Source organism: Protopterus annectens, chromosome 4.part1, assembly GCF_019279795.1.
Source record: "Protopterus annectens isolate FY-2018-M chromosome 4.part1, PAN1.0, whole genome shotgun sequence".
NCBI lineage: Eukaryota > Metazoa > Chordata > Ceratodontiformes > Protopteridae > Protopterus > Protopterus annectens.
Window position 1 is genome coordinate 120,599,770 of NC_056734.1, and position 15,707 is coordinate 120,615,476.

The window sequence follows — 15,707 nt, forward strand, 5'->3', positions numbered from 1 at the left end:
CAGACATAGATCTGTTCGCTTCTCCACTAAACTACCAGCTGCCAAAGTTTTGCACAAAAGTTTTCATCCCACAGCCTGGAAAGTGGATGCTCTTTCATTCAATTGGAGCAATCTTCATGTGTATGCCTTTCCACCTCTGCCTCCCTCCCAAAGGTACTTCTGAAGGTCAGACAGGACAAGCCAAGGATGATTTTAATAGCTCCAGATTGGCCTCGACAGCACTGGTACCCACTACTGAGAAGTCTAGTACAGGAGCCTCCATGGCCTTTACCTTGATTCCACACCTGCTGTCTCAGGAGAACAGTCATTTACTCAAAGTCAAACTTCACTCTCTTCAACTGAGAGCCTGGGATATTCTGTTTTAAACCCTGGAGGTCTCGCTTCCACAACAAGTTTTGAATGTTATTTTGGAGGCCAGAAGGCCTAGTACAAGGAAAGTGTACAGATAAATGGAAGAGATTTTTATTTTGGAGTGCAGCAAAAGCATTTGATGTTTCTAAGCCTAATTTAAGTGTGGCTCTTCAATATCTTACTGAGTTACTGGACAAAGGCTTGTCCTTCTCTTCTATTAAGATTCATGCTGCAGCAATTTCTGCTCACTATGACTGTGACCCACCATTGTTTTCTCATCCTTTGTTTAAGCAATTCCTTAGAGGGGCAAAGAATATAAGACCCCACGGAGAGCTCCTACTCCTGCTTGGGATCTCAATTTTGTGTTGGAGAAACTCACTCTACAACCTTTTGAGCCTGCAGCTACTGCTGAGTTGAAATATTTATCATGGAAGACTGCTTTTTTGTTGTCCATTACCTAGAAGGGTTTCTGAATTACAGGCCCTTATGGCAGTTGAGCCTTTCTTAATTTTCCATAAGGATAGGGTATCTTTGCGTACTAATCCTTCCTTTATGCCTAAAGTGGTTTTAGTGTGGCTTTAAACCAAACTATTCATTTGCCTACCTTTTATGCGAACCCCCAAAATAAAGGGGAAAAGATTTTGCACACTTTGGATATACACAGGCAGTTGCGATATTATTTGAGCAGGACTAAAGGGTTCAGGCAGTCTCAGCAGTTATTTGTTTCTTTTGCTTTGAGTTCTCAGGGCAAGCCTGTGTCAAAACAAACTATTTCTAAGTGGATTGGGTTGTGTATTGCTTTCTGTTATTCCCATCATGGTAAGGAGATTCCAGCTGGGATTAGGCCTCAATCCACTAGGGCTACTGCCACTTCTACAGCTTTTCTAAGGGGGGTAGCAACTAAAGATATTTTGGAGGCTGCTACTTGGAGTTCAGTGCACACTTTCTCTAAGCATTATCACCTTCCTCTTTACTCTAAATCGAGGGCTGGTTTTGCCACTGCAATTTTACAGGGCATTTTGGCAGCTCCTACTGATTTTTAGTTGTGCCATCTTCCCTTTTCTCTGCTTTGGGATTCTACCCAAGTGTAAGGACTGCAGCAATGTGAGATGAAGAACATAGTACAGTTTTGTACCTACCATAAATGTAGATGTTCGAAGATCCACATTGCTGCAGTCCACCCTCCCTCCTTCCTCTGTAGTTAGACGCGGTTGTGTGCTTTGGGTTGTACATATTGTGAATTTTGTATATATTGTACATATAGTTAGTACACAGGTGTTTGGTTGTTTTTTGGTTTTGACCTTTTTGTTTAGGGTCTTCTGACATCTGGGGCAAGAAAAGACTGAGGATATGACGTCGGTCATGCGCATATGTACCCTGACGTCCTGATGTCAGTCTTATGCGCCTTGACCGACGTCAGCCTAATACTTTGATATTCGGGCCGACCGAGGACAGCGGACTACCCAAGTGTAAGGACTGCAGCAATGTGGATCTTCGAACATCTACATTTATGGTAGGTACAAAACTGTACTTTTTCTTCCCTAAGTATCAAAACAAAGGCGAATACAAGCTGCATTCCTTGGATGTTCACAGGCAGCTTCGTTTTTACCTTCATAGGACAGCTGGTCATAGGCAATCAGACCAGTTCATTTCTTTTGCCAAATTCAATCTGGGTAAACCAATTTCCAAAGTTTCTTTGTCACGCTGGATTTCTCAGTGCATTCTTTTGGTGTACCAAGCCTCTGGGAGGCCCGCACCGTAGGGAGTCCATGCTCATTCGACCTGGTATGTCTCTACTTCAGCGGCCTTTAACTCTAGGGTTCCTCTGGATGACATTTGTTCAGCAGCCACTTGGGCTTCATCTCATACTTTTATTACTCATTACAAGCTGGACGTCACTTCTAGAGGTAGAGCATCCTTTGGCTCCACGGTGCTCCAGAAATATCCTTCCATGATGGCCACCCAAGATTCAGGTAGCTGGGGACTCTGTCCCACAGGTTGCTGACAAATGAATTCTTCTACTTCAGATTTAGAAGTTATGTACTTACCATAACGTTCCATCTGAGTAGGTGGATTCATTTGTCTGCAACCATCCTGCCCTCCTATCTCCCTGGCCTTGTCAGTTTCCTGCATAGGGTGTGTTACCCTTTGATTAGGGTAGTTGGTGCAAGGCAAACTCGATCTGAGGTCATGTAGGGAGAGCAGGGCATTGTGGGTGAGGGGAGGAGCTAGGAGCTCGGATCCATAGCTGGATAAACCATGCCGGTTCGGATCCGATATTGGATCCATACCCACAGGTTGCAGACAAATGAATCCACCTACTCAGATGGAACGTTATGGTAAGTACATAACTTCTAATTTCCTAGAATGGAAAATGAATTAAAAGATGTTGAAGTGAATTTAAATGGGAAGGATTCATAAATATGGAAATTATTTTATATAGGGAAGTAATATGAAATTAATAAATGTAGTAGAATATTTCATAATTTGGATGTTGTGGAAGGAAAGATGTGAAGGATTCTTGTATAACAAAATGAGAAGACATATTGACTATAAAATAGTGGTTACTACCTTGGGATTTTTTACATTCACCTGAGCTGTGACTAACTCTGACAGATGGGACTTCAGTTTTTAATGGTCCATCTGAAAGACTGTACACACAGGAGTGCAGCACCTCCCAGGGAGTGCAGCACCTCCCATATGTTGCACTGAAGTGACTGTATTGTAAATTTATTCACACATTAGGTATGTCGATTAGAACCCACAGACATCTGGTCTTTAGCACCAAAGGCAAGTGTGCTACTTGTTGAGCTGCTGAAACTGCTTATGAAAAATAAAAAAAAATCTTAAAGCAGATTGGGAGGGGGGCACTGATTTGCTAAAGGTGATATCACTTAGACAGCACTGGATAAGCTCTCATCTGTGTTTCAAGGCCTCCATGTCAAGTTTACAGTTCTTGAACCTGTCCTTCTCGAAAGGAAACCAGAACACTGGCTAGGCAGGTGTTTCTGCTGTGCATTTTAGGCTTAAATTCTTTGCTATGTTTTCAGCTTTTATTTAAAGCTACTTTTTAAGATTATTTTATTATAAGGTTGGATTTCCACTTGTTTGACTTCTTGTACTAATTTTGTAATATTTTCCTGATTTGGTATTGTCCATGGATATAGGTTCATAGCTACTAACTAGGCTATTGATCTGTGATCTTAAGAAGCTCAGCCTTTTTTTTTTTTTTTTATGCAAGAAAAAAAGGCAGGAACAAAAGTGATAAAACTATATTTCCCCAAGTACTGGTATCCCCCCACCCATATTTCCTTAAAGACCTCTCTGACGCTTGAGGCTTTACTGCTCATAACATTACATATTGGAGGCCTTGATGAATTCTTTAGCTTCCTTGGTAAATAACTGTTGAAATGTCTAAAGAAGGTGCTTTTTTAAGTTAACATTTTGTATCGGGCTAGTTATTGACTTCTGTATCCATGTATGATGCTTTTGATCTTAACCCAGGACTTCAAGGCTACCATCTTAGACGAGTCATCCTTGGGACTGCTTTTGATATTGCATTACAAAAACTTTAATGAAGCTGCAAGAATAAGACCTTTTGCTGTGGCAAACATGTTTCGTCAGCTTCAATAGGAAGTACATTAAGGTTCCCGCCAAGGCTGAATGCCCCCCCCCCCCTTTTTTTGTTTTATTGTTTTTTCTACTGACATTATCAGAGATGGTAGCAGCTTGTGTTTCATGGATGGGGTTAATTTTTCAAAATAAATAAAAAACTGCCCAACATGGCTTCTGTAAGAATTGAACTACTTTTGCTGCCCTCTTCTAAGAATAGGGGCAGGTTCTTAATCTGTTTGCGTTACTCCAGATTACTGCAGGCTGGTGAAAACTAATTTGTGTGGTATTCAGAAAAATCTGTGCCCCATTTACCTCTGCAGTATACTTCCATTGTAGAAAGCTTGAATAACAATTTAAGGGCTTTATTTAGAAAGCTTAAATAACAATTTAAGGGCTTTATTTAGAAAGAATTGTCCAATCTGTCCTGTTCAAATTACTGAAGTAAACCACTCTGGTTGTTTTGGATTGTATTCTAATGATGATCTTCGTGTTTCACTGTTGCAGCCATCACATTTGGGTTATCTGCTTGCAGTAGCCCTCAGTTGGCATGATTATCAAAGTCTTGGGTCCTTTGTCAGTTACTGTCTCATCTCCCATGACGTCGGGTAGTCGGGGGTATAAAGCATGCAGCCGATGCCAGTACATCGGTCTTTCTTGCCATGCGGTAGCAGAAGCAGTTCGCAAGTGCCGGTCGGCCGACTCCTGAAATTTTCGTTTTTGAGTTTCAGATCCGAAGTCTTCAGCTAAGCTAAGTACCCCGTTGGGGATCCTTTTTCTTGCTCTAAACAGGTGTCAGTAAATTTAACAATTGTATTTCTTGTGGAAAGTGAATGTCTCAAAGATTTACATTAGTACTGCATTCCTTGCTTACACCCAGACCATGACATTACCTCACTGTCTGTATTGTGCCTTATTCAAACCTTGTACTATTCGTCGTCTGTTCATTTTCGCATCCAGATATTTTGGTACACGGTTCAGTTATCCAGAAATGGCTTCGGTAAGCCACCCGACTACCGACATTCCGAAAAAATGCTAAGATAAAGACACAGACCGCATAGGTCCAAAGCTGCCGATGACGCTTCTCCTAAGCTAGTCACCGGTACTCTGTGAGGTGCTTTCGCAGCCCCTGATACCAGCTACTTCAGATTCGCAGTCTTCTACTGAGACCCATTCAGAGTCCAGTATGCATGCGTTTGCTTCTTCGACTGTGGAACCTGCGGATGTCTCTACCTTGAGTGGGTCCAGTACCAGCTTCTGAGGGTGTATTCAGGCCTACTGACTTGCATATTAAACAGACGCCATCTTCTTCAAAGCCTAAAACTCAATCTATACATAAAACTATGTCCAGACCGCATGGTCAGGCCCCTATGCCTGAAAACAAAATAAGAATGGTTGAAAACCTTATTCTAATCGGGGGAAGCCACCCTTCCCCCTCTGAGACCTAGGACTGATTTTTCATCTGATTCTTCTGATCAGGATTCTGAAATTTCTGTTTTTTCTGATGACCAGGATTTGCCCTTATCTACCTATGAGGATTCTGATGCAGAAGACTCCATTTCCTCTGCTTCCCCTCAAGAGGATTTCTCTTTTGGTGAAACCCTGCATACTCTTGGGGAACATTTCCACTGGGAAAGTCAGGATTACTCTCAAAAAGAGGCTTGGGGAATTCTTACTCCTGCCTCAACACAAGCCTTTAGCTATCCCCCCTGTACTGAACATTGTAGATGATGCTTTCTCTGAATCAAGCCTGGCCCCTGACACCTTACCTTCTGCTCCCAAAAAACCTGATGGGTATTGCAAGGTTCCTGACTCTCACAAGTTCCTCTTTAAAAATCCTACTGCGGATCCCGAGACCATTTCACAGGGGCCCATGGGCATTAAGCCTGCTACTACCAAAAATCCTACCCCCTCTGATAGAGATTCCAGGGTGCTGGATAGATGGGGTAAAAAGGTATACACTTCTGCAACTTTGGCCATTAGGGATTTAAGCTGCCAGTTTTTATATGTTAAAGTATTAGCAGCATATTATTGGATTGCTTAAACAGAAAACGATGATTCCTGACTGTGCTGAACATAAAGAATTAAAGGATTTAATGCATTCTGCTGAACAAGTTGGAAAATATGCTTTGCAGTGTGGTTGATTCATTAGAGGCATCTTGCAAGGCTGCTGTCACTGGGCCTGTACTTAGAAGGCATGCTTGGCTGAAGGAGCAATTTTTGCCAGATCATGTTGAAGCTAAATTATTAAATGCTCCCTTAAACCAAGACAGCCTGTTTGGCAACAAAGCAGTAGTAGTACTCTCAAAGATGCAGGAAATATAACAGTTTGCATAGATTTAGCTTTTTCCTCAAAGTACAACCTCACAGATTTAGTAGGCATTGGCCCTATAACAATTGGTCCTTTCCTGCCCCTTCCAGGCTTTCCTCAGTCCAAACCCAGAACTAGCAGAACACCCAGGCTTCAGACCCAAGGTACTCACAGGCCTAAGCAGTGGGGGGCTCAAAGCAGGGAGTAGTAAGACCCCCCCCATGGTAAAATATTTCAATGACTTGACTTAAGCCCTGCTCAACTGACTCTTCCTTTAGGGGGAAAGATTGCCCTGTATGCAAAAAATTGGGAACTTATTACCCAGGACAAATGGGTTTTAAATATAGTTTCCCAAGGATACAGATTCCATTTTCACTCCTTACCAACCCCAAACGGCTGGCCAGATCTACCCCCAAGTCAGTGGGCAGAGGCTCAAAAGCAAGTTCTCTCTCTTTTAAGCATCAGGGCTATTCAACCTGTTCCAGAAGAAGAATGGGGCCAAGGTTTCTACTCAAGACTTTCCTGGTACCCAGAAAAGATGGTTCCTGGCGTCCTATCCTGGATCTGTCTATCCTAAACACATTTTTGGTAATCCGAAAATTCAAGATGTTAACTCTTAATCAGCTGCTTCCCATGCTAGGCAAAGATGCCTGGCTGGCAACACTGGATTTAAAGGAAGCCTACCTGCACATCCCAATAAGGGAATCTTGCAGAAGATGCCTACGCTTCAGAGCAGGCTACATGCACTATCAGTTCTCTGCACTGCCCTTTGTGAATACCCTGGGCGCAGTAGATAAGCCAAAGTGCCTCGCTCCAGTCATTGCATTTTGCAGACAAAGAAATATTCAAATATATCTATACCTGGACAGTTGTCTAATTTGGGCAATAAGTCAGGATATACCATTAAATCAGCTGGCACTTGTAAAGAACTTGTAAAGAAATTGCTAACTTCTCTGGGGTACACCATAAACGAGAAGAAATCACATCTTGTACCCTGCCAACAAATTGTATTCCCGGGAGCAAGGTTGAATGCAACTTCCCAGATGGCTTACCTCACACCAGAGAAAAAAAGTTAATTTGACCGTCTACTTCAAACTACTGGCCACAAAGACCCAGTTATCTGCAAGCCCTGGGGTTCATGGCTTCTTGCATTCTACTAATTCCATATGCAAGACTGCATGTGAGGAAACTACAATGGTACCAACATTCTCAGGATCTAGAATCAGATTCCTCTCTTACCTTGTCTACAGATAGATTTCCTTTGGTGGGCAGAGGTCTGCCACCAAAACAAGGGACTGCAATTCACTGTACTCCCTGCCGCCCAAACCCTAACAGACCGATCAGACTTTGCATGGGGGGCTCACTTGGCAGGGCAGTGCATTCAGGGCAAATGGAACCCAAGTCAAATGCACCTGCATATCAATCAAACAGAAATGTTAGCTGTACAGTATGCTCTGACGGCCTTCAAGGATCACGTTCTTCAGGACAATTATTGGTAAAGATGGACAGCACCACTGTTATGTGGTACATAAACAAGCAGGGGGGACCCACTCATACTGTCTCTGCAGACTAGCTATGGCTCTGTGGAACACAGCTTTGAGCTGCCAAGTGCACCTATAGGCTCAATTCCTGCCAGGAAAACTAAATACCCTGGCAGACCTAAGCAGAAATCTCATGGAGTTTAAGGGAGCAGAAATCTCATGGACCCACACGAGTGGAAACTGGAACCAAAGATATTCAACATGCTGACGTACAAATGGGGAAGCCCAGAGATAGACCTGTTTGCCTCCCCCCAGATCTACCAGTTGGACAAATTCTGCACAGACACTCCCCACTAGCAAGCTTGGAAAGTGGATGCCCTGTCCTTCACATGGAAAAACTTAGTTTATGCCTTTGCCCCTCTGCCTCTCCTCTCCAAGGTATTAATCAAGATCAAACAGGACAAACCAAGGACAATACTGATTGCACCAGACTGGCCACACCAACACGGGTATCCCCTCTTCTTGAGCAGTGTGTCACTGCTGGACCCATGGCACCTGCCCCAGACCCTTCTCTGCTGTCTCAGCAGGAGGGCAGGATTCTGCACCCACATCTACAAACCCTGAACGTGGCAACCTGATCTCTCTGTTCCCATCCCTCAGTAAGCAAGTGATGGATGTCATTCTGGAGGCAAGGAGACCTAGTACTAGAAGATCCTATGCTGAAAAATGGAAAAGATTCTGTTCCTGGAGCCAAACTCGGGGGATGGGCACAGCAGCACCCAATTTACCTCAAATTCTTCAGTACTTAACTGAGATACTTCACAAGGGCCTTTTCTTTTCCTCCAAAATTCATGCCTCAGCCATTTTCAGCTCATTACAATACAGAACCACCCCTCTTCTCTCATCCACTGCTGAAGCAATTCCTCAGAGGGGCCAAAAAACTTAAGACCACCCAGGAGAGCCCCTACTCTAGCCTGGGACCTTAACGTTGTATTGGAAAAGCTTACTCTACCTCCCTTTGAGCCAGCTGCAAATGCAGAGTTGAAATTCCTTTCTTGGAAAATAGCCTTCCTTTTAGCCAACACTTCAGCAAGAAGGGTGTCTGAATTACAGGCCCTCATGGCTGTGGAGCCTTTTATCATCTTTCATGCGGACAGGGTGTTCCTCAGTACCAATCCCTCCTTCATGCCCACGGTGGTATCCATTGCGACCCTTAATCAGTCCATTCATTTGCCAACCTTCTTTTCTAATCCACAGAACAAAGGGGAACAAATACTGCATTCTCTGGACTTGCACAGACAACTTAGATTTTACTTCAACAGGACTAAACCTCTCAGGAAATCTGAACAGCTGCTGGTTGCATTTGCTGCAGGGGCAGAGGGGAAGGCTATTTCAAAGCAAACCATTTCTAAATGATAGGCCATTGCTTTAATTTCTGCTATAAGCACCATGGAAAACCTACCCCACAGGGGATAAGACCACATTAAACCAGGGCTGCATCTACCTCTACAGCCTTTTCAGAGGTGTCCCCTACCAGTGACTTCCTAGAAGCTGCTACCTGGAGTTCTGTACATACCTTCACCAAGCATTACCACTTGCCAGTTTTTTTCCTAAATCCAGAGCTGGCTTTGCCATTGCAGTCTTGCAGGGCCTTATAGCTGGTCCTAATGCTATCTAATTACCTCCTCCCATCCTTTAGCTTTGGGAATCTACCCAAATGTGATGACTGCAACAGTGAAACACTAAGAACATAGTACAGTTGTGTACACTTACCATAAATGTAGATGTTAGTGTATTCACTGTTGCAATCCTGGTTACCCTCCCTCCAGCCCCGATTTCTATTGACTATACCTTTATTCTTGTTTACTATGCTTAAAGCTTTTTGGTGTATTTGCTTTTTTATTGGAGGTGTAACTTTGTATACAATTGCTTCCCATTATGGGGGCACCTGACTTCTGGGGGAAGAAAAACTGATGTAATGGCGTCGGCTGCCTGCTTTATACCCCTGGCTACCTGATGTCATGGAAGATGAGACGGCAACTGACGCAGGACCCAAGACTTCGATAATCAGGCCGACTGAGGGCTACTGCAAGCAGATAACCCAAATGTGATGACTGCAGCAGTGAATACACTCGGAACATCTACATTTATGGTAAGTGTACACAACTGTACTTTGCATGTAGTGTTTCCTACTTCCTTTTGAAGTTAATCTTGTGGCAGTTTTATAAACTATCTTTATTTGTATGCCCACCACCACATCTGTTCAGAGTCACTCCAAAGTATTTTGTCACCTACCAGACCATTTATGAAGTTACTTTTGTGGATAACCCCTTGTGAAGTTCAGGTCTTCTGCTATTTTTTTTTTTTTTTCTCTGCTTAATAGTAAGACTCTGTTTTGATAGAGTAGCGATGGTATTTTAGTTGACCTTGTTACAACCTTGAAAAGTTTGATTAGTGTAGTATTTCATAGTTGTACCGTAATACAAGTAAGCGAGTTCATTGTTTGTGTAGGGCCATTTTATGCACAAATGACAAGTAGCCACTGTACACAACAGATCTGCACAAGTTTGCATTACTGTATTGAGTGATATAGATACAACTCTTGTCCTTGACCAGCACCCTTTTAAGCATTTAATGTAACACATGGATTACTGAAATATTAGTTGGCCATTTGGATCAATAAATAAGCAGCTAATTGCATGCATTTCTCTTGACAGCTTATTCTAGATTAGTAGAATTAGAACTGAGAAGGCATAATCACTTTTGATCTGTTAGTCACAAAATAGTTTGTTACTTTTTTGGCATATGGGGTTTCTGTGCATTAGTCAGTCAGTGCTCTCCTAAACACATTCATTTATTCATTCATTCAGATTTCTTGAGCTTAAATGTGAGAGATTTTTTCAGTAATTTAGTTGCTTTTTCTTTTCTCAAGACACTTCTGCTAATGGCTTGTATAGTAATTTAAAATTGCATACAGATGAAGGAAGTAAAGCATTGTAAATTTAAAAATTAGCAGAGTTGGCAAAAGTTTGAGAAACACTAGTGCCTTACTGCTGAATTTGTGTGCAAGTGGGTATGTTGCCGTAGCGCTCCAACTATGGACTAATACTTGTGTCCATTTATTATGTGTGGGGGCTCTATTCGAAACTCAATATGCTTTTTCTGGCGCAAACTGAAAGGTGCTGGCAGAAGACTGCTTTTCTTTTGGCATTTCTGGAACCGTACAGTAGAAGCAAAGTTGGACTGTTGCTTTTCTAGTAATAGACTTTGGCCAACTACTTCCATGTAGTACATTTGCTGGCATCTTTCGGAGCAACTGTTCTCCATTTAGGTGGTGTAGCTTTCATAGCCACTTGATCAGCAAATGGCCTTTTTTTTTCCAGCTGTAGTCAGTCTACCAGATATTGGCAGTTAAAACTAAAGTGATCATGTATCACAATCACAGGTTTAGCTGGCACCACTGTTGTGCAGGTAGTTGTGTTTGGCAGAGACTACACGCCTTTGCCCTTTAACCATATAGGTTTTATAATGAATTGCTGTACCACTGGTGTTCAGTCTGGAAAAATGGGATATGAAGATTTAATATTTGACTTGCCCAGTACTGCTAAACAGGCTACTAATAGTCATTCCTTAATTTTGTAACATGTTATTCCTCTGCTTCATTCAGAGCTCCGTGGCTGCTAACAGACTTGCTGCAAAATATCTATAGTGTGAAATATTTGATACAAAGTCACTTCCCAGCTACTCCATTTTATCTTGTGTTCCAGGTACAATCCTCCAGAGCAGGGGCTGCACCAGTTTACAGGCTGGAAAGGGGAACTGGAGCAAAACATCCAGCAGTGTTATGTACTCTGGTTTTGCACACCAGATTTTGTAGTTATGTCGTAACTGATGGAGCTGGTGACATTACAGTAGCGGGGTTAGCAGCACTAAGATAGTTCCATATTACCAATTTTCATAACCTGTTTTTCTAGACCGAATGCCAGTGGCACAGTTAGCCATTGTAAAACATGTGACCAAAGGCATGCAGACCTGTCTGTGTAGCCTCTACCAAGCACAAGTACCTGATGAACAGTGCTGCTAGCTAGACCACTCTAGTTTTAACTGTTCGTATCCAGTAGACTGCCTCCTACTTGAAAAAGGGTGAGTGACCATGGAAGCTACAATGCCCAAAGTGAGAACAGTTATCCTGAAAGATGCCAGCAAATGTACCACCAAAGAGAGATTACTAGAAAAGTAGGAATCTGATTTCTTTTCTGCTGCTGTAATGGTTTCAGAAATGCCAACAGAAAAGTAGTTTTCTGCCAGCACCTTAAAGTTCACACAAAAGAAAAAGCACACTATATTGCGCTTCTGTTAGGTGTTCCACATACAATACAGTGCTGGACACATCATTAGTCCATAGTGGAAGAAGGCCTGTAAGCAGGAGTATAATGGGTTTAAGCAAAATGCATGAAAACTGAAAACACGGAGTCTGTGGCCTGCCTTGTCTTTCTAGCTTTATTCTGTTCCTCATGCTTTTTCAATTTAAGTGTTCTCATTTTGTTTGCTGTACTGCAGTGGGACAGTCCTGAGCAACTTGTCAACCTTAATATGCAATTTAAAAACTGTAACCGGGTTAGACTATTGCTTTTTGTTTTCCAGGATACATTAGTATCCTTTACCAAGTCTTATTTTAACAATGAGAAATCTTTATAGGTGCTTGACTCCTTTGTGTGCACAAGGAGTTGTAGCTCTAAGTCACCTGAAAGTAGAAGTCGTAACACTCTGCGTAAGTCTGCATTAAACACTAAGGATTTTAGAAAATGAGTGACAGTGGTTCCCAGAAATGTAATGTACCGTCTTAAAAGAACCCCTTACAATAACCAATTCTTTGAAGGTCTCCTTTATTGTGGGACATTGTGCCACTATATAGATTTTTTGCTTATAAACAAAATTAATATTTATTTCTTTAAATGGAAAGGGAGATGAAACTGCATTTTTGTGGGGGGGTGTTAAATGTACTATTGTGCAAGAAGGTCTGATCAGGCAATCGGTCATTCAGAATGAAAGCACAAGAACATTTTCCTGATGACATATTAGTGAAATGAACTAGCAGTGTGGCAAAGTCTGCATCTGAGTATTAATGCTTCTCAATGTGCCCCACATTTTTAGAAATTTTCATACAGGTTGTAAAGTGTAAATGATGGGTATATTTGGATTTTCTTTAAATGCATTTTATGCCAAATGACAGTAGTTAATTGGAATGGCTAGTGGAGCTGTTATCACATACACATTAGGTTATGAATTTTTTTTAAGGTGTATGACATGTTTTATAAGCTTTTTGAATTTTTTTTTTACTATTTCCTTGAAAGCTGTAAAGCTTTGGTGATAGAAGTAATGTTGCTGACAAACTAATGTACCACAAATTTCTTGAGCTTTGTTCTCCAAGATGCATATGTTTTTGAGAGCCCCTCTGATTGCTTGAGAGTCAGTGGTCACTGTCCTCATGCATGGCAGGATTCCCTTTATACTTGACCAATGTTCACAGCCACCTGTGCTGAAAATCAAGCAAGCATGTGGGGGGGTAAAATTAATGGATTTTAAATGGGAAGAATGTATGTAGTATCGTGTCATTTGAGTTAAATACCATGATCTTTGCAGAACTTTACTGTTACGTTGAAGTACATTTTATCTGTTTGAGTTGTATTGAAGAGGTGTTTGTCTTAGAATTCCAGTATATGTGGATCATATTTATTGAGGAAAGGGCCTGTACTCACTTGTGGGGCAGACTGCACTGTTCAATTTAGACTGTTATGTACTTTGTGACCAGAGATATAATTTGTCAAATGGAGGTATTCTCAAATGCCACAGTTAAAAAGGACATTGGGTACTTCAGGTGTGTGTCTCGTGCGTGTGTGTGTCTCGTGTGTGTGCGTGTGTGTGTCTCGTGTGTGTGTGCGTGTGCGTGTGTGTGTCTCGTGTGTGTATGTGTGTGTGTGTGTGTGTGTGTGTGTGTGTGTGTGTGTGTGTGTGTGTGTGTGGTGTGTGTCCTGTGTGTATGTGTGTGTGTGTGTGCTGTGTCCTGTGTGTGTGTGTCCTGTGTGTGCTGTGTCCTGTGTGTGTGTGTGTGTGTGTGTGTGTGTGTGTGTGTGTGTGTGTGTGTTGTGTGTGTGTGTGGGTGTGTGATGTGTGTGGGTGTGTGATGCTGTGTGTGGGTGTGTTGTGTGTGTTGTGTGTGTGTGTCTGTATGTGTGTGTGTGTGTGTGTGTGTGTGTGTGTGTGTGTGTGTGTGTGTGTGTGTGTGTGTGCATCCCAGGGTGTGTGTGTGTCCTGTGTTGTGTGTGTGTGTGTGTGTGTGTGTGTGTGTGTGTGTGTGTGTGTGTGTGTGTGTGTGTGTGTGTGTGTGTGTGTGTGTGTGTGTGTGTGTGTGTGTGTGTGTGTGTGTGTGTCTCGTGTGTGTGTGTGTGTGTGTGTGTGTGTGTGTGTGTGTGTGTGTGTGTGTCGGTGTGTGTGTGTGTGTGTGTGTGTGTGTGTGTGTGTGTGTGTGTGTGTGTGTGTGTGTGTGTGTGTGTGTCCGGGTGTGTGTGTGTGTGTGTGTGTGTGTGTGTGTGTGTGTGTGTGTGTGTGTGTGTGTGTGTGTGTGTGTGTGTGTGTGTGTGTGTGTGTCTCGTGTGTGTGTGTGTGTGTGTGTGTGTGTGTGTGTGTGTGTGTGTGTGTGTCTCGTGTGTGTGTGTGTGTGTGTGTGTGTGTGTGTGTGTGTCGTGTGTGTGTGTGTCTGTGTATCTGTGTGTGTGTGTGTCTCCTGTGAGTGTCTCTGTGTGTGTGTGTGTCTGTGTCCTTCTGTGTGTCTGTGTGTGTGTGTGTGTGTGTGTGTCTCGTGGTGTGTGTGTCTCTCTGTGTGTGTGTGTGTCTCTGTGTGTGTGTCTCTGTGTGTGTGTGTGTGTGTGTGTCTCTCTCTCTCGTGTGTGTGTGTCTCTCTCTCTCGTGTGTGTGTGTCTCTCTCTCTCTCGTGTGTGTGTGTCTCTCTCTCGTGTGTGTGTCTCTCTGTGTGTGTCTCTCTCTCTGTGTGTGTGTGTGTGTGTCTCTGTGTGTGTGTGTCTCTCTCTGTGTGTGTGTGTGTGTGTGTGTCTCTCCCTGTGTGTGTCTCTCTCTCTGTGTGTGTGTGTCTCTGTGTGTGTGTGTGTGTGTGTGTGTCTCTGTGTGTGTGTGTCTCTGTGTGTGTGTGTGTCTCTCTCTCGTGTGTGTCTCTCTCTAGGTGTGTGTGTGTGTCTCTTGTGTGTGTGTGTGTCTCTGTGTGTGTGTGTGTGTGTGTGTCTGTGTGTGTGTGTGTGTGTCTCGTGTGTGTGTGTGTGTGTGTGTGTGTGTGTGTGTCTCGTGTGTGTGTGTGTCTCGTGTGTGTGTGTGTCTCGTGTGTGTGTGTCTCTCGTGTGTGTGTGTGTGTGTGTGTGTGTGTCTCTCGTGTGTGTGTGTGTGTCTCTCTCGTGTGTGTGTGTGTGTGTGTGTCTCTCGTGTGTGTGTGTGTGTGTGTGTCTCGTGTGTGTGTGTGTGTGTGTGTGTGTGTGTCTCTCGTGTGTGTGTGTGTGTCTCTCGTGTGTGTGTGTGTGTCTCTCTCGTGTGTGTGTGTGTGTCTCTCTCGTGTGTGTGTCTCTTGTGTGTGTGTGTGTGTCTCTGTGTGTGTGTGTCTCTCTCGTGTGTCTCTCTCTGTGTGTGTCTCTCTCTCTCGTGTGTGTCTCTCTCTCGTGTGTGTCTCTCTCTCTCTCGTGTGTGTATCGTGTGTCGTGTGTGTCTCGTGTGTGTGTATCTCGTGTGTGTGTATCTCGTGTGTGTGTATCTCGTGTGTGTGTGTGTGTGTGTGTCGTGTCTCGTGTGTGTGTGTGTGTGGCCTGTGTGTGTGTGTGTGTGTGTGTGTGTGTGTGTGTGTGTGTGTGTCTCGCCTGTGTGTGTGTGTGTGTGTGTGTGTGTGTGTGTGT

The 15,707-nt window shown here is 43.2% G+C and overlaps 1 protein-coding gene across 1 annotated transcript in view; it reads left to right on the forward strand.

Annotated features, from left to right (window-relative positions):
* Positions 1-15,707, forward strand: part of LOC122800768 (cytochrome c oxidase subunit 5A, mitochondrial) — a 149,396-nt gene that overhangs the window by 84,656 nt on the left and 49,033 nt on the right. The gene's annotated exons all lie outside the window — the stretch shown is intronic.